The following is a 13,099-nucleotide window of genomic DNA, read 5'->3' as shown; positions in this document are numbered from 1 at the left end:
TCAAGTGATTAAACAAATTAATCACGCGGTTAATCGTGCAATTAAAAAATAATAGAATGCCATTTATTTAAATATTTTTGGATGTTTTCTACATTTTCAAATATATTGATTTCAATTACAACACAGAATACAACGTGTAAAGTGCTCACTTTATATTTATTTTTGATTACAAGTATTTGCACTGTAAAAAACAAAAGAAATAGTATTTTGCAATTCACCTAATACAAGTACTGTAATGCAATCTCTTTATTATGAAAGTTGAACTTACAAATGTAGAATTATGTACAAAAAAACCCCTGCATTCAAAAATAAAACAATGTAAAATTTTAGAGCCTGCAAGTCCACTCAGTCCTACTTCTTGTTCAGCCAATTGCTCAGACAAACAAGTTTGTTTACGTTTGCAGGAGATAGTGCTGCCCCCTTCTTGTTTACAATGTCACCTGAAAGTGAGAACAGGCCTTCTCGTGGCACTGTTGTAGCTGGCGTCGCAAGATATTTATGTGCCAGATGTGCTAAAGATTCATATATCCCTTCATGCTTCATCAGCCATTCCGGAAGACATGCATCCATGCTGATGATGGCTTCTGCTCGATAACAATTCAAAGAAGTGCGGGCTGATGCATGTTCATTTTTATTATCTGAGTCAGATGCCACCAGCAGAAGGTTGATTTTCTTTTTTGGTTGTTCGGGTCCTGTAGTTTCCACATTGGGGTGTTGCTCTTTTAAGACTTCTGAAAGCAAGCACCACAACTCGGCCCTCTCAGATTTTGGAAGGCACTTCAGATTCTTAAACCTTGGGTCAAGTGCTGTAGCTATCTTTAGAAATCTCACATTGGTACTTTCTTTTCGTTTTGTTAAATCTGCGGTGAAAGTGTTCTTAAAATGAACAATATGTACTGGGTCATCCTCCGACACTGCTATAACAGGAAATGTATGGCAGAATGCGGGTAAAACAGAGCAGGGGACATACAATTCTGCCCCAAGACGTTTAGTCAGAAATTTAATTATCTCTTATGTTTTTTAATGAATGTCATCAGCATGGAAGCATGTCCTCTGGAATGGTGGCCGAAGCATGAACGGGCATACAAATGTTTAGCATATCTGGCACCTAAATACCTTGCAATGCTGGCTACAAAAGTACCATGCAAATGCCTGTTCTTACTTTCTGGTGACATTGTAAATTGTAAATAAGAAGAGGGCAGCATTATCTCCCTTAAATGTAAACAAACGCGTTTGTTTTAGCAGTTGGCTGAACAAAGAACAAGAAGTAGGACCAAATGGACTTGTAGGCTTTGAAGTTTTACATTGTTTTGTTTTTGAGAGCAGTCATGTAACGAAAAAAAAAATCTACATTTGTAAATTGCACTTTCACGACAAAGAGATTGCACTACAGTACTTGTATGAGGTGAATTGAAAAATACTATATTTTTGTTTATCATTTTTACAGTGCAAATATTTGTAAGCAAAAATAATATATACTGTGTTCAGTTACAACACAGAATACAATATATATGAAAATGTAGAAAAAATCCAAAATATTTAATAAATAATAGAATACCAATTGAAATTTAATAGTGCAATTAATTGTGATTGATTTTTTTGAGTTAATCGCATGAGTTAACTGCGATAAATCAACAGCCCTAGTTTATATTATACTTCTCATGCTATGATCACAATACTTTAAACTGCCATTTCAAGGAAGATGAGACCATAATAACTATAGACCAAAGGCAGTTATTATGTATCCAAGACCACTGTATTAAGTAAAGATCTCTTGACTCATGTCAACTTTGTTTATTATTCATAACCCTTCCATGTCACTTTCCTTCTTGGTTACTTTTTATCTCATTTTCACATGCTGCTTATTTTATTCCTTGCTTTACTTTTCTTTCTTTGCTCTTCCTTGTCAGGTTAGATCATGGAATGTGCAGATGTGGCTGTCAGTACTTAAGACAGATAAAGGAATATGACTGTTTATTCAAAATGACATTGTCACTACTGCTTTAAGAGATTAACAAAAGACCAGATACTTCAGTATTTCTGCTGCTTCTGAAAAAGTGTTTTAGTGAAAAAAAGATTGATAGTTGTGCTTCTGAATACTGCTGTGCTGTTGAGAAACTTGCTTCTAATGGAACAGTGTGTAAATGTTTGTTCTCTCCTCCCATAACTTTATAATATGGGGAACTCGGAAGCAACTGTGGTGTGGGAAGCCAATGACAGAAGATGCAGTCTAGTGGAGTTCAAAGTCAAAATGGGTCTCCATTTGGTTACAAGGATGTGATTGTGCTGAGATGATTGCTGATTAGACCTTAGACTGTTTATAAAAAACACAGAGCCTCTATCCAGCACTCCAGAAGCCTTTGGCATGTTGAAGACAGATAGAGAAATAAACAAACAATGGGGTAGATTCTTACTACTGCAGGGAAGTAATAGAGGGTAACAACCACACTTATACTCACCTATAGGCTGGCTAACCAGACTTTGTATCCAGGCTCATAGCTGTTGGCAAGTATGTTACTATGGGTAAAAATCCAAGTAATTATTAATTTGCATAGATTTGCATAAATTGAAGTAGATCTTGTCTAGATTGGGAATTTCCCCAATTGTAGCCATTGGTGAGGCTGCACCAGGCAATCTCACTGGAAGACTGCACTGGTGCACATAACAGCCTTTTCTGTCTACATTAAAGGTTTGCTGTGTTCTCTCAGGAGGTGAGGGAGTGGAGCAGATTGTCGGTTTAGAGGCATTTTCCATGTGGACTAACAGATGTTCATAGGAGGGTCAGCGAACCTGCTGTCTCTGCTGTCTCTGTAGGACTTTCAACCTTGTAGTAGAAAGCAGGAACATTTAGTGCCCTAACCCTTCCCTGGAGCAGGTGGGCAAAAAAATGGGTGGGGTCTTGCCCAGTCACAGGACAAAATAGCTGATTTGAGATGGATACTAATGGACATGGACAGCAGTAAATTACAGTCCCTTCAACCCCATCCCCAGGAGTAAAAAGAAACACGGGAGGAATTGAAATTTGGTCCTGAGACATTTTAGTTTGCATACCACACCTTGCTCGTGTCTGTATCAAAAGCCCTGAATAAATAAAATGCTAAGATGCCCTTTTCAGGTGTCATTAGTTGTCTTGCTTCTATACAGCTCTGACCCTCTTCTTATCAAGGTAGCACAATAGGCAGGGTCTTCAGTCCTGACACACATGATTAGTGTCCTGAGAACCTGATTACCGTTTTTGAATTAAGCCTCCTGTTTTAGTAATGTATGGAATAGTTAGCAGAATACTAGTTCTGAATAGCTGTGACCTCTCCACACTGTCAAGGAATATCAAATAGAGAGGAGCGTCAGGTCACATAACCACTGCTGCTTGGAATGTGAAAAGTTTCAAAGGTACTATTTAAGTGTTTGTTTGGGAGAGGGGAAACGAAAAGCAGACAGATTTTCTGAGAACATACCATGAAATGTTCGATTTGTCTTAGCTTAATGGAAGTTTTGGGTAAGCTGTACAGTTGAGTTGATATGATTGCTTCAAGCTTACTGTGGAAGGTCATTCTGATATGTTGGTTTGTTGCCATTTTAGGGCCTGGTCCCCTGAGGAGCTGAGTTCTCTCAGCTCCCATTCTGGCTTTACCTACTGACTTCGGTATGTTTGTAAATGACGCCACATAGAAAAGTGCCAATAAGTATTTCACTTCTTTCTTAAGGCTTAATCTAATGACCATTAAGATCAATGAGTTTTTCTACTGACTTCAAGGGGCTTTGGATCAGGCCCCTAATGAGAGATTTCAGTCTCATTGCTTGTCAGTGACAGAGAATCAAATGTAACTGGCATCTTTCACTTGTCACTCAGTCAATCTTCCTTATATAGAAGAAACGGTGACCTTCTGCCTACTTACTAAAATAAAGGTTTTTTTCTCAATTACTTTGAGAATCAATGTTAGGTCTTTTAATTATAGAAACCACTCTTCCAATGACTTTGTTTTAGTCTTTACTATACTTGAAGCTAGTTTAACTCCCATCTTTACGTTCTGTGTGTGTTCTTGCACTAGTGTACCACATTTCCTAGGAATACGGTAAGCAAGTAAAAAGTGATTGTCTACAGTGTGATAGGAGCTAAAACACCGTAAGTGGTACTTACTTAAAGCTTTCTTTCCCAGCACCCTGACTTTCCCTGTGGGGATAATGAAACAATCCAGTTGTTTGTTTTCTCCTGGTGATTGCACACAATCCTCAATCACTGTTCAGCCTAGTCACATCTGACTGGAAGAGACAGACAGAACTAGTCTTAAATATTTAATAAATTCAAGCACCAGATTCCCTTTCCTAAAATGTTGTTAGAGAGTGATGCCTTCACCCTTTTTTTCTAAGGAGTGGGGTGCATTCTAGTAGGGAGAGAAAAAAGATGGGGCTATGTTTGGAATGAAAAAGGAAATAAAATCTCACTCACTGCTCCAGAGCCAGGTGCACATATCACAGGAAAAACCTTCACTGGATCAGTCAGAATTAGTCCTATCTCTGTTAATTACATTTGTTGGAATTACTTTAAGATGCATATGTTGTCTACTTTCATGGGTTAATTGGATCCACCCCATATACAAGAACCAAATGCTTTCATACACATCAGCTAATGAACTCTTCCAACTTGAATATATATCAAAATGGCATAGGAAATGTAATGTCCTACAGCCAACGTATACATTTTAGTACACCAATGTTTGGGCCCTTGAATGTTCTGAATCATATGAATGGTATTCTACTTCTCAGACTTGATCAGAAGTAGTTTTAGGATGGAGTCTTCAAAGTAAAACACTAGGTAATTTTACATACTGACCAATATGTTGAAATAATTAGAGAATAGATATTGAAATAGCAGAATATACAGAACAAACTGTCATAAATTGGAAGTCTCAGAGTGACCACAACTAAGGCCGGCTGTGTATGTTTCCCATTAGAAACCTATTGCACTCTCTTCAGTTCCAGAACATAGAGTATGTATATGAAAGCAGTGTGAGGAGGGTAAAGGGGGAGGTGGGCTGCTTGGTAACAGAAGCACTTGTATATGCTCTTGCACTTGCTGGACCAAGATTGAATGATGAACTGGGATGGGTGTCTGTCGACAGAATAGTGACGTTTATTGTCTAATTACAGTGATCTGATACTAGCTGGAGATTTACATGATGTATTGTGTGACAAAAGGTCTTAGTCAGGGTCTAAGCACACATTTATGTTGTAGTAACATGTTTGCTTGTGCTTCCCACTGGATATTTGAGTGTTTTCCTGGCTGCAAATACATTTTCTCTGTGATTCAGTTCATGCTGCTGTAAGCAAAAAATCTGATATTGCAATTTGAAAAAACATAAGAACATAAGAACATAAGAAAGGCCGTACCGGGTCAGACCAAAGGTCCATCTAGCCCAGTATCTGTCTACCGACAGTGGCCAATGCCAGGTGCCCCTGAGGGAGTGAACCTAACAGGCAATGATCAAGTGATCTCTCTCCTGCCATCCATCTCCATCCTCTGACGAACAGAGGCTAGGGACACCATTCTTACCCATCCTGGCTAATAGCCATTTATGGACTTAGCCACCATGAATTTATCCAGTCCCCTTTTAAACATTGTTATAGTCCTAGCCTTCACAACCTCCTCAGGTAAGGAGTTCCACAAGTTGACTGTGCGCTGCGTGAAGAAGAACTTCCTTTTATTTGTTTTAAACCTGCTGCCTATTAATTTCATTTGGTGACCCCTAGTTCTTGTATTATGGGAATAAGTAAATAACTTTTCCTTATCCACTTTCTCAACATCACTCATGATTTTATATACCTCTATCATGTCCCCCCTTAGTCTCCTCTTTTCCAAACTGAAGAGTCCTAGCCTCTTTAATCTTTCCTCATATGGGACCCTCTCTAAACCCCTAATCATTTTAGTTGCTCTTTTCTGAACCTTTTCTAGTGCTAGAATATCTTTTTTGAGGTGAGGAGACCACATCTGTACACAGTATTCGAGATGTGGACGTACCATGGATTTATATAAGGGCAATAATATATTCTCAGTCTTATTCTCTATCCCCTTTTTAATTATTCCTAACATCCTGTTTGCTTTTTTGACCGCCTCTGCACACTGCGTGGACATCTTCAGAGAACTATCCACGATAACTCCAAGATCTTTTTCCTGACTCGTTGTAGCTAAATTAGCCCCCATCATGTTGTATGTATAGTTGGGGTTATTTTTTCCAATGTGCATTACTTTACATTTATCCACATTAAATTTCATTTGCCATTTTGTTGCCCAATCACTTAGTTTTGTGAGATCTTTTTGAAGTTCTTCACAATCTGCTTTGGTCTTAACTATCTTGAGTAGTTTAGTGTCATCTGCAAACTTTGCCACCTCACTGTTTACCCCTTTCTCCAGATCATTTATGAATAAATTGAATAGGATTGGTCCTAGGACTGACCCTTGGGGAACACCACTAGTTACCCCTCTCCATTCTGAGAATTTACCATTTACCATTAATTCCTACCTTAAAAAAGAAACCTTTACTCAGAATTCATGAATATAAACCCACTAGCATGGGGGAGATCTTAAAGGAAATGCAAGACACCTCTGTTAGATTGTGTGCACTCTATTAGCACTGAATCACACCAGCAGCTTGTACTAGCCCTTGCAAGCTCTCTGCAATATTTGACATTAATGACAAACTCGGCGATTTTTAGGGTAACTTCTCCAAAGACAGCTTAGATCTTTAAGTTTTTAATTATTCTGTTCTGTGCTCAGCATGTTTTATCCCTCCTGCCCATGGTACAAGCTGTTGGTGTGATATGACCTACACTTCAAGACCCTGAGTGCCTTGACTGACTGGACGCTGATAAATGAGCTGTACTCCCATCTCCATTTCTTTGTGAACAACACCAAATGGCAATTGCATTTAATTCTGCACTTCAGAAAGAGCAAGATACATAATTAGCCATGTGCATTCTTCCTGAGGTGCAGTGTAGAGTGTGACTGGCTAAACTGTGCCGGAGGACTGGTCAGGCAAATCATCTCTTTCTTCTACAGTTAGTGGTACTTAAAGGGAACTGAGCTGAAAGGCCATTTTACGTGGTAAGACGCAGGGGGACATGTTGGTCAGCTAATGAACAACTGCAGGTTTTTAAGCTTGGCAGCTGATGTCTGATAGGCAGCAAGTGGTTAAATTTCACTTGTCTGGACTGGTGTTTTGTTTGTCCTGGACTGTAATACAATAGGTTATTTTTTTCCTATCCTGGGCAAAGCTCAGCCAGTAATTTTACTAATTTAGAAATATATTGTGATTCCCAAACAGAATAAACTGCCGTAGCACTGGGACTAAACTATATAGGGTAAAAACATTTATTGTGACTGTATTTTTTCTATTCTGTCCACGTGGCAGTTAGGTGGCATACAGTTTAGTTATTTTATTACAGTTGAATAAGCTATTACAATATAGAACTCCAGTAACTTTTCTGTGAAGAGCGTTGACACTTCATTCAAATGGACAGGAAGAACCTACTTACTATTCTTTAAAGAAACCCACTAAGATCTGGAAGGCCAACACCAAAATAATTTACCAGGATGATATATAGTGCAGTAAGACTGTTCCATAGATGTAGGTGGCAAGCAGTGAGAGATGTTCTTAATTTTATCTACCACAAAAAGAATTAACTATTGCTATAGGGATTGAAACAAAAATAATGGCAGAATGATATAGTCTATGTGCTGTTGGACCTGTTCAATTTATGTGTTCCTTCTTATAAAAATTAATAAAATAAAAACAGATTAAGCAAGCATCATTCTAATGGATCCTTAATAAACCTTAAGTATGCCTTCCTATGGTCTAAGATATGGTAAATGACTGGATCCTAAACTTATCTCCTTATTTTTAGAGTAGTTTCTCAATGAGGCTTAAAGTTCAGACAGCTGCTTCTTTGATTTATGTCATCGTGTCCTCGTTAAAGATCCAGTTTGCACTGCTGGGGAGCTGTGTCCCATTGTTTTTTCTTTAAAATATTCATCCAGAGGCATCGGTTCAGAAGAGGGAGCTGGTCTGTTGGTGAATTCAGAAACATGGTGTTTCAGGTAAGAGTGGCTTTGAAAATGAATCTGGACACTTGGTGTCATTTGCTGAACGAAAGGCACGGTACATTTATTCAACATTTATTGCTTGTGAATTACCCAGACTGTAGAAGGTGCTTATTGTGCAGAGGGTTTTTTTCTTTAGCTGTGTGTTGTCAGTCAGAGTTCTCTCTCTCTTTTGTTTATACTGCTTAGAAATAAAAATAAAGTTATCACATCTTTCAGTTATTTGACATTTGCAGAACTGGAACTTTATCTCTATTACAATCCACATGATGTATAAAAAAATAAAAAACTATATAGTACATTATTAATAGGCATCTAGAAGTCTAATTATCTTGCAACTTGTGTGGTCATGTATTTCTGTGCAAAATGTACAGATTGTTACAAGTGTAAAATGTTACTAAATCAAAGGTTATCACTTTATACCCACTTTACATTCAGTGTGAATGACAATACCAGGAGCAATGCAGTGGATATTAAGCCCCTAACAGGCTAACTTCCATTGCACTTTCCCTAGCATGGGCGAAAATGTATATATTCACCTACACTCCTTAAGGCCCTAAGTGTTTTCTGACGCTCAGTGTGCGTGATGAATAACTTTACAGAAGTCACTGGGGTCATACCAGTGTAAAACCAGCATAAGTGAGTGGAGACTCAGGTCCTGAGACTATATTGCAAATTCAGTTTGAATTATGCACATGTATCTGATGATAGAATTGGCTCAGTTTCTGTATCTAATTACTCCTAAGTTATAAAAAAGTCATTCACTGGTCCTCTTGACCTAAGGTGTGAGACTGGTGCTTTGAAGATTATGTAACTAAGTTCTATAAGCAGAGAATCAAAGATTTTAGAAACTTTTAGCAAGAGGCACGCTAGGATTAAACCTCTGTTTACTGTAGTATATGTTGACAGTCCTCTCACATAGATGTTCTATACATAGTAAGATGAATATGTTGGTTCCAGTGGCTGTTCTCCAGGCTAATTTTAGTGTTCATTTATATTAGGGATTTTTTTCTCTGATGGGGGTTCAAAAGTTGTTAATATAGACATGCTCTTAGTTTAATGTTTCCTTCCACCATGCTGATTCTTTGTTGGTTAGGTCAATAGTGAGACCACTATTTTTATTAGAGCTTTTCAGTAGGAAGCATTCTACAGGTTATATCAAGCAAGAGTTTATCAAACTTCTAGTTACATTTTAATAAAGGGTGGTAGATTTTAAGGGAAAACGCTCCACTGAGGATTATTATTACTATTTTATTATTCTACTCTGCTCACTTAATGTCTCCAGGCTAGTTGTTGTTTGGTACAGTGGGTAGCATTTACAAAAACAGATTAGAAAAAAAAAGAAAAATAATTACAACTATGTGTGTGAAAATATTAAACTAAATAATCTGTAACAATTGTGAGATATCTGGGTTTGAAACCAGTTCTCAGTGGGCCTGATTTGGCTGGGGCCAGTAGGCACAATTGAGATGTAACTTGAAACTTACATTGACAGTTATCTCAAGCAGTGCCTTTACCTGGGTCCAAGTTGACTGCCTTTTTCATTGATTCCATGCATCATTAATGCTAATAAACAATAGCAATATGTAGTGTTCCTCTGCCACATGAAATGTTCCCACTACCCTTCCAATTTGGGCTGTACACCCTCTGCTCAGATACAACAGGGCAGCATCCAGAGCGGAAATGCTTCAGCTTCCTCTGCAGCCAGCCATGCTAGATTTTTTTTTTTTTTTTAAAGAATCAGTGTATAGGCCGCCTGAGTATTAGTAGTGAAAAGAAAGGTCCAAGATTATTTGCTCTCTCTCTGTATTTGTGTGTGTCTGTGTTGTGTTATATGGCAATACTACTAATGTTGTCTCCCAGCTTAACATTTTTCCTTTGCCATTGATGCCAGCCTGAAGGCCCCCTTGGTTTTATTTTCCATTCTAGTATTCATTCATTCCCACATGGAGATCTTATGCTTGAAACAACCTTCCTATCCTAGCCTCTTTTTTTTTTAGATCCCTTCTGAAGACCAGATTCTTGAATGAGAGTTTGAGACCTAACCCTCATAAGTAAATTGCCATAAACCTTTCCTTTTCTGATTTATTTTTAAAAAAAACCTTTTAATTTACCATCTTCTGGGACTGCCAGTGACTTCTCATCTTTTTTGTGAAAGTTAGATCGTAAGTTCCTCAGGACGGGGGAATTTTTGCTTTATTTTATCCATATTTTTTTTTTAGTGTGTGGCACACAACATAGTGCTTAACAAATAAGTATTAATATAACTACTAAGAAGAGCAATCTAGTGGGTGAGAAAATTATACATTTTGGTTGTTCCGCTCTAAATGTTGGTGTCTTACATAATTCTAAGTGAAAAATACCAAATCTGTATATCATTATTGTTATGGAATATTTTCATGATGATGATGTCCAGAGACCCCAGTCAGGAGTGGGCACCACTATGGTAGATGATGTAAAAACATAGGCCCTAATACTACCAGGACTTAAACAAGTGCTTAATACTGTCAGTAGTCCCCTGGGAATGTATATATATACCTTTACAAACACTGAGTAGTTCCATTTACAGGTCTTTGAAGAACCAAGGTTCTAGGAGGTAGTCATGGATTTTCTTCTGAAGAGCTTTATGATCTACATTATCTCACCAATATTAGGACCACAGGTAAAATTTTCAAAACCAACCAAGTTCCATTTTTAAAAGTTGACTTTGGCACTTGGGAGAATGTCTCACTAAAAGTCTATAGGACTTAAGGTCCTAAGTCACTTAGATTCTTTTGAAAAGTTTATCCAATGGTCCTTCACTTCTTGCATGATGTGGGGACTCTCAACTTCAACTGGAATACTCATGATATTAATCCCTACACTTGGTAAGAAGTGTCTACAGGATCAGGCCCCAGTAAAAAAAAATAGACACACACACACACACACACAATATTTCCCTTCTGACAGTACAGTATCTATATTGATACTTTTTGGTTACAGAACACACATTTCATTGCCTGACTTTTATCAGGTCATACTCTTTAATTGGCACTTTCCTTCCAATAATTAAAATGTTGCTTGATTGATGAGCTGAATAATATAACTTTCAGACACAAAATATTTGTGTCTTTGCTGTTCAACAGAATACAATAAATTGAGTAATGTAATATAGAAAATTATTGGCATAGTAATCATGTTAATAGTGCTAGTTAATATATTGTTTGAAAATGTAAAATGCTGAAATATACATTTATCACTGTGTACATGTTTTGTGTGTGAAAAACAGTTTTACATTTCAGAACCCTAAATACTTAAGATGAGCACAAAAACACTTAAGTGACTGATGAGCACAAATCCTATAGAATTTCAGTAATAAGCATGTGACCCCTTAAATGGAAACTTTTAATGCAAGAAGGTTATCGTGTGTTACCAGTGGTTAGGGCACTAGGAGACCCAGATCCAGTTCCCCATTCTACCACAAACTGTGTGATCACTGGCAAGCCTCCCTTATGGCCTGTCTGCAGGGCAAGTTACTTCATGGCAAGCCAGGGTGTGAATCTACATCTTGCTACTTGGTAATATTCTGCATGGAGTATGTCAAGCCTCATTCGGGAACTTACTGCTCTGTATCCCTGTGCTGTGGCAGTGTCCGCATGGGATGTTACTGTACAGCAAGCTGGCATACTGTAGTGTCACATCTTGGCTTGCCGTGCAGTATCTTGATGTGTAGCAAAGCTCTTAGTGTCTCTGTGTACCTTTGTTGTCCATGTGTAAAATGGATCACCACTTGCCTACCTCACAGTGGTGGTGGTGGTGTGAGGATAATTACATTATCATAGTTTCTGAGCACCCAACATATTTATTGAGGACCATGTAAGAACCTTAAATAGATATGAATGGGATTTCTGCATGTATAATGGCTGGATCATGTGGGGTGTTGAGCACGCTCCCCAACTCCTACTGAATGCCAACGGTGTTGAGACTCAGCACCTCCCAGGTGGGCTCTGAGGGGCCAGTTGACGTCAGTAGGCAAAAGATTGGGTCTGAGGAATGAAAGACTTGCGTCAACATTCACTGTACATCTAGAACATTAACTGATTGTATAAGAAATGCAGGATTAGGTCCTAAATGAAGACACGTACATGTGTGTTGAATTAACTTCCAAGTGTGAAGTGCAGTAAGAAAAATAAAAGAAACAAACCCACTGAGGTCTTAATTAGAATAGCATAGCATTGGACTATGTGGTTTTAAGCTTCAGTGAAATGATGTTACTGGGTAGAGAGAGTTATTTTTGTATAAAGCATACAAACTCATTATCTGCTGCAGTAAATTAACACAGCTTTGATTTTTCAGAATGTGGTAATCAATAAATATTCATAACAATCAGTGAATTTCTGATGTTTAATTTTTTACATTTTTGCGGACTCTCAGGTGCCTGCAACTAACAAAGTAAAACAAGGGTTTCAGGAATAAAATATTTAGTATTCTGAGTGCTGGCAGGCAGCATTTTAAAATTAGTCTTCATTGAATTAAACATGATGAAGAGTAAACTAAGTGTAAACTGACCTTTTTGTGTTTACAATTATGTTTGCTCAAGTTACATTTTTACAAACTGCCCTTTTTGCCTTTGTATGCTTTTTTTTTAAAGAATGTCTTTTCGAGTATTTCTTTTTCTTCCCAATGTCTCTGAAGCATCATTGAAGCCTTATTTGACTCCAGCAGGCTGATACTGGTCACAAATATGCTTATAATCCTATAGCAGGGCTGCAGAGCTGATCTTGATTACAGTCAAAGTGTAGTAGTCCTGCTGCTTAGACACTGAGCAACCATAAAACAGATATGCAGGGGAACTGTATGCCCCTAAGCATGCAGGTTCTGCATAAGCCACCATCATAGAAGTTTGGCTTAGGCAAACTGGGGAGGTGCATGCCCACAAGCTCTATAGTCCTGCACCTCCACCTGGCCAAAGATAGGTAACAGGGCACTGGGTTTTGGGGGTGCATTCACATCCAGTGCACCTGT

The 13,099-nt window shown here is 38.0% G+C and overlaps 1 protein-coding gene across 12 annotated transcripts in view; it reads left to right on the top strand.

The window, feature by feature from the left end:
* Window positions 1-13,099, top strand: part of GULP1 (GULP PTB domain containing engulfment adaptor 1) — a 271,318-nt gene that overhangs the window by 37,323 nt on the left and 220,896 nt on the right. The window contains exon 1 of one of the 12 annotated variants that reach the window (XM_039494767.1): window positions 7,911-8,092. The exons of the other annotated variants lie outside the window; for them this stretch is intronic. The gene's annotated coding sequence lies outside the window, so the exon portion shown is untranslated. Of the gene's footprint in view, window positions 1-7,910; window positions 8,093-13,099 lie in introns of those variants that run through there. 12 annotated transcript variants of the gene reach the window in all.

The sequence above is a fragment of the Mauremys reevesii genome, linkage group 11, assembly GCF_016161935.1.
Source record: "Mauremys reevesii isolate NIE-2019 linkage group 11, ASM1616193v1, whole genome shotgun sequence".
In the NCBI taxonomy this organism is placed as follows: domain Eukaryota; kingdom Metazoa; phylum Chordata; order Testudines; family Geoemydidae; genus Mauremys; species Mauremys reevesii.
Note: the sequence above shows the minus strand (reverse complement) of the source record. Positions and strands in the feature narration are given on the sequence as shown.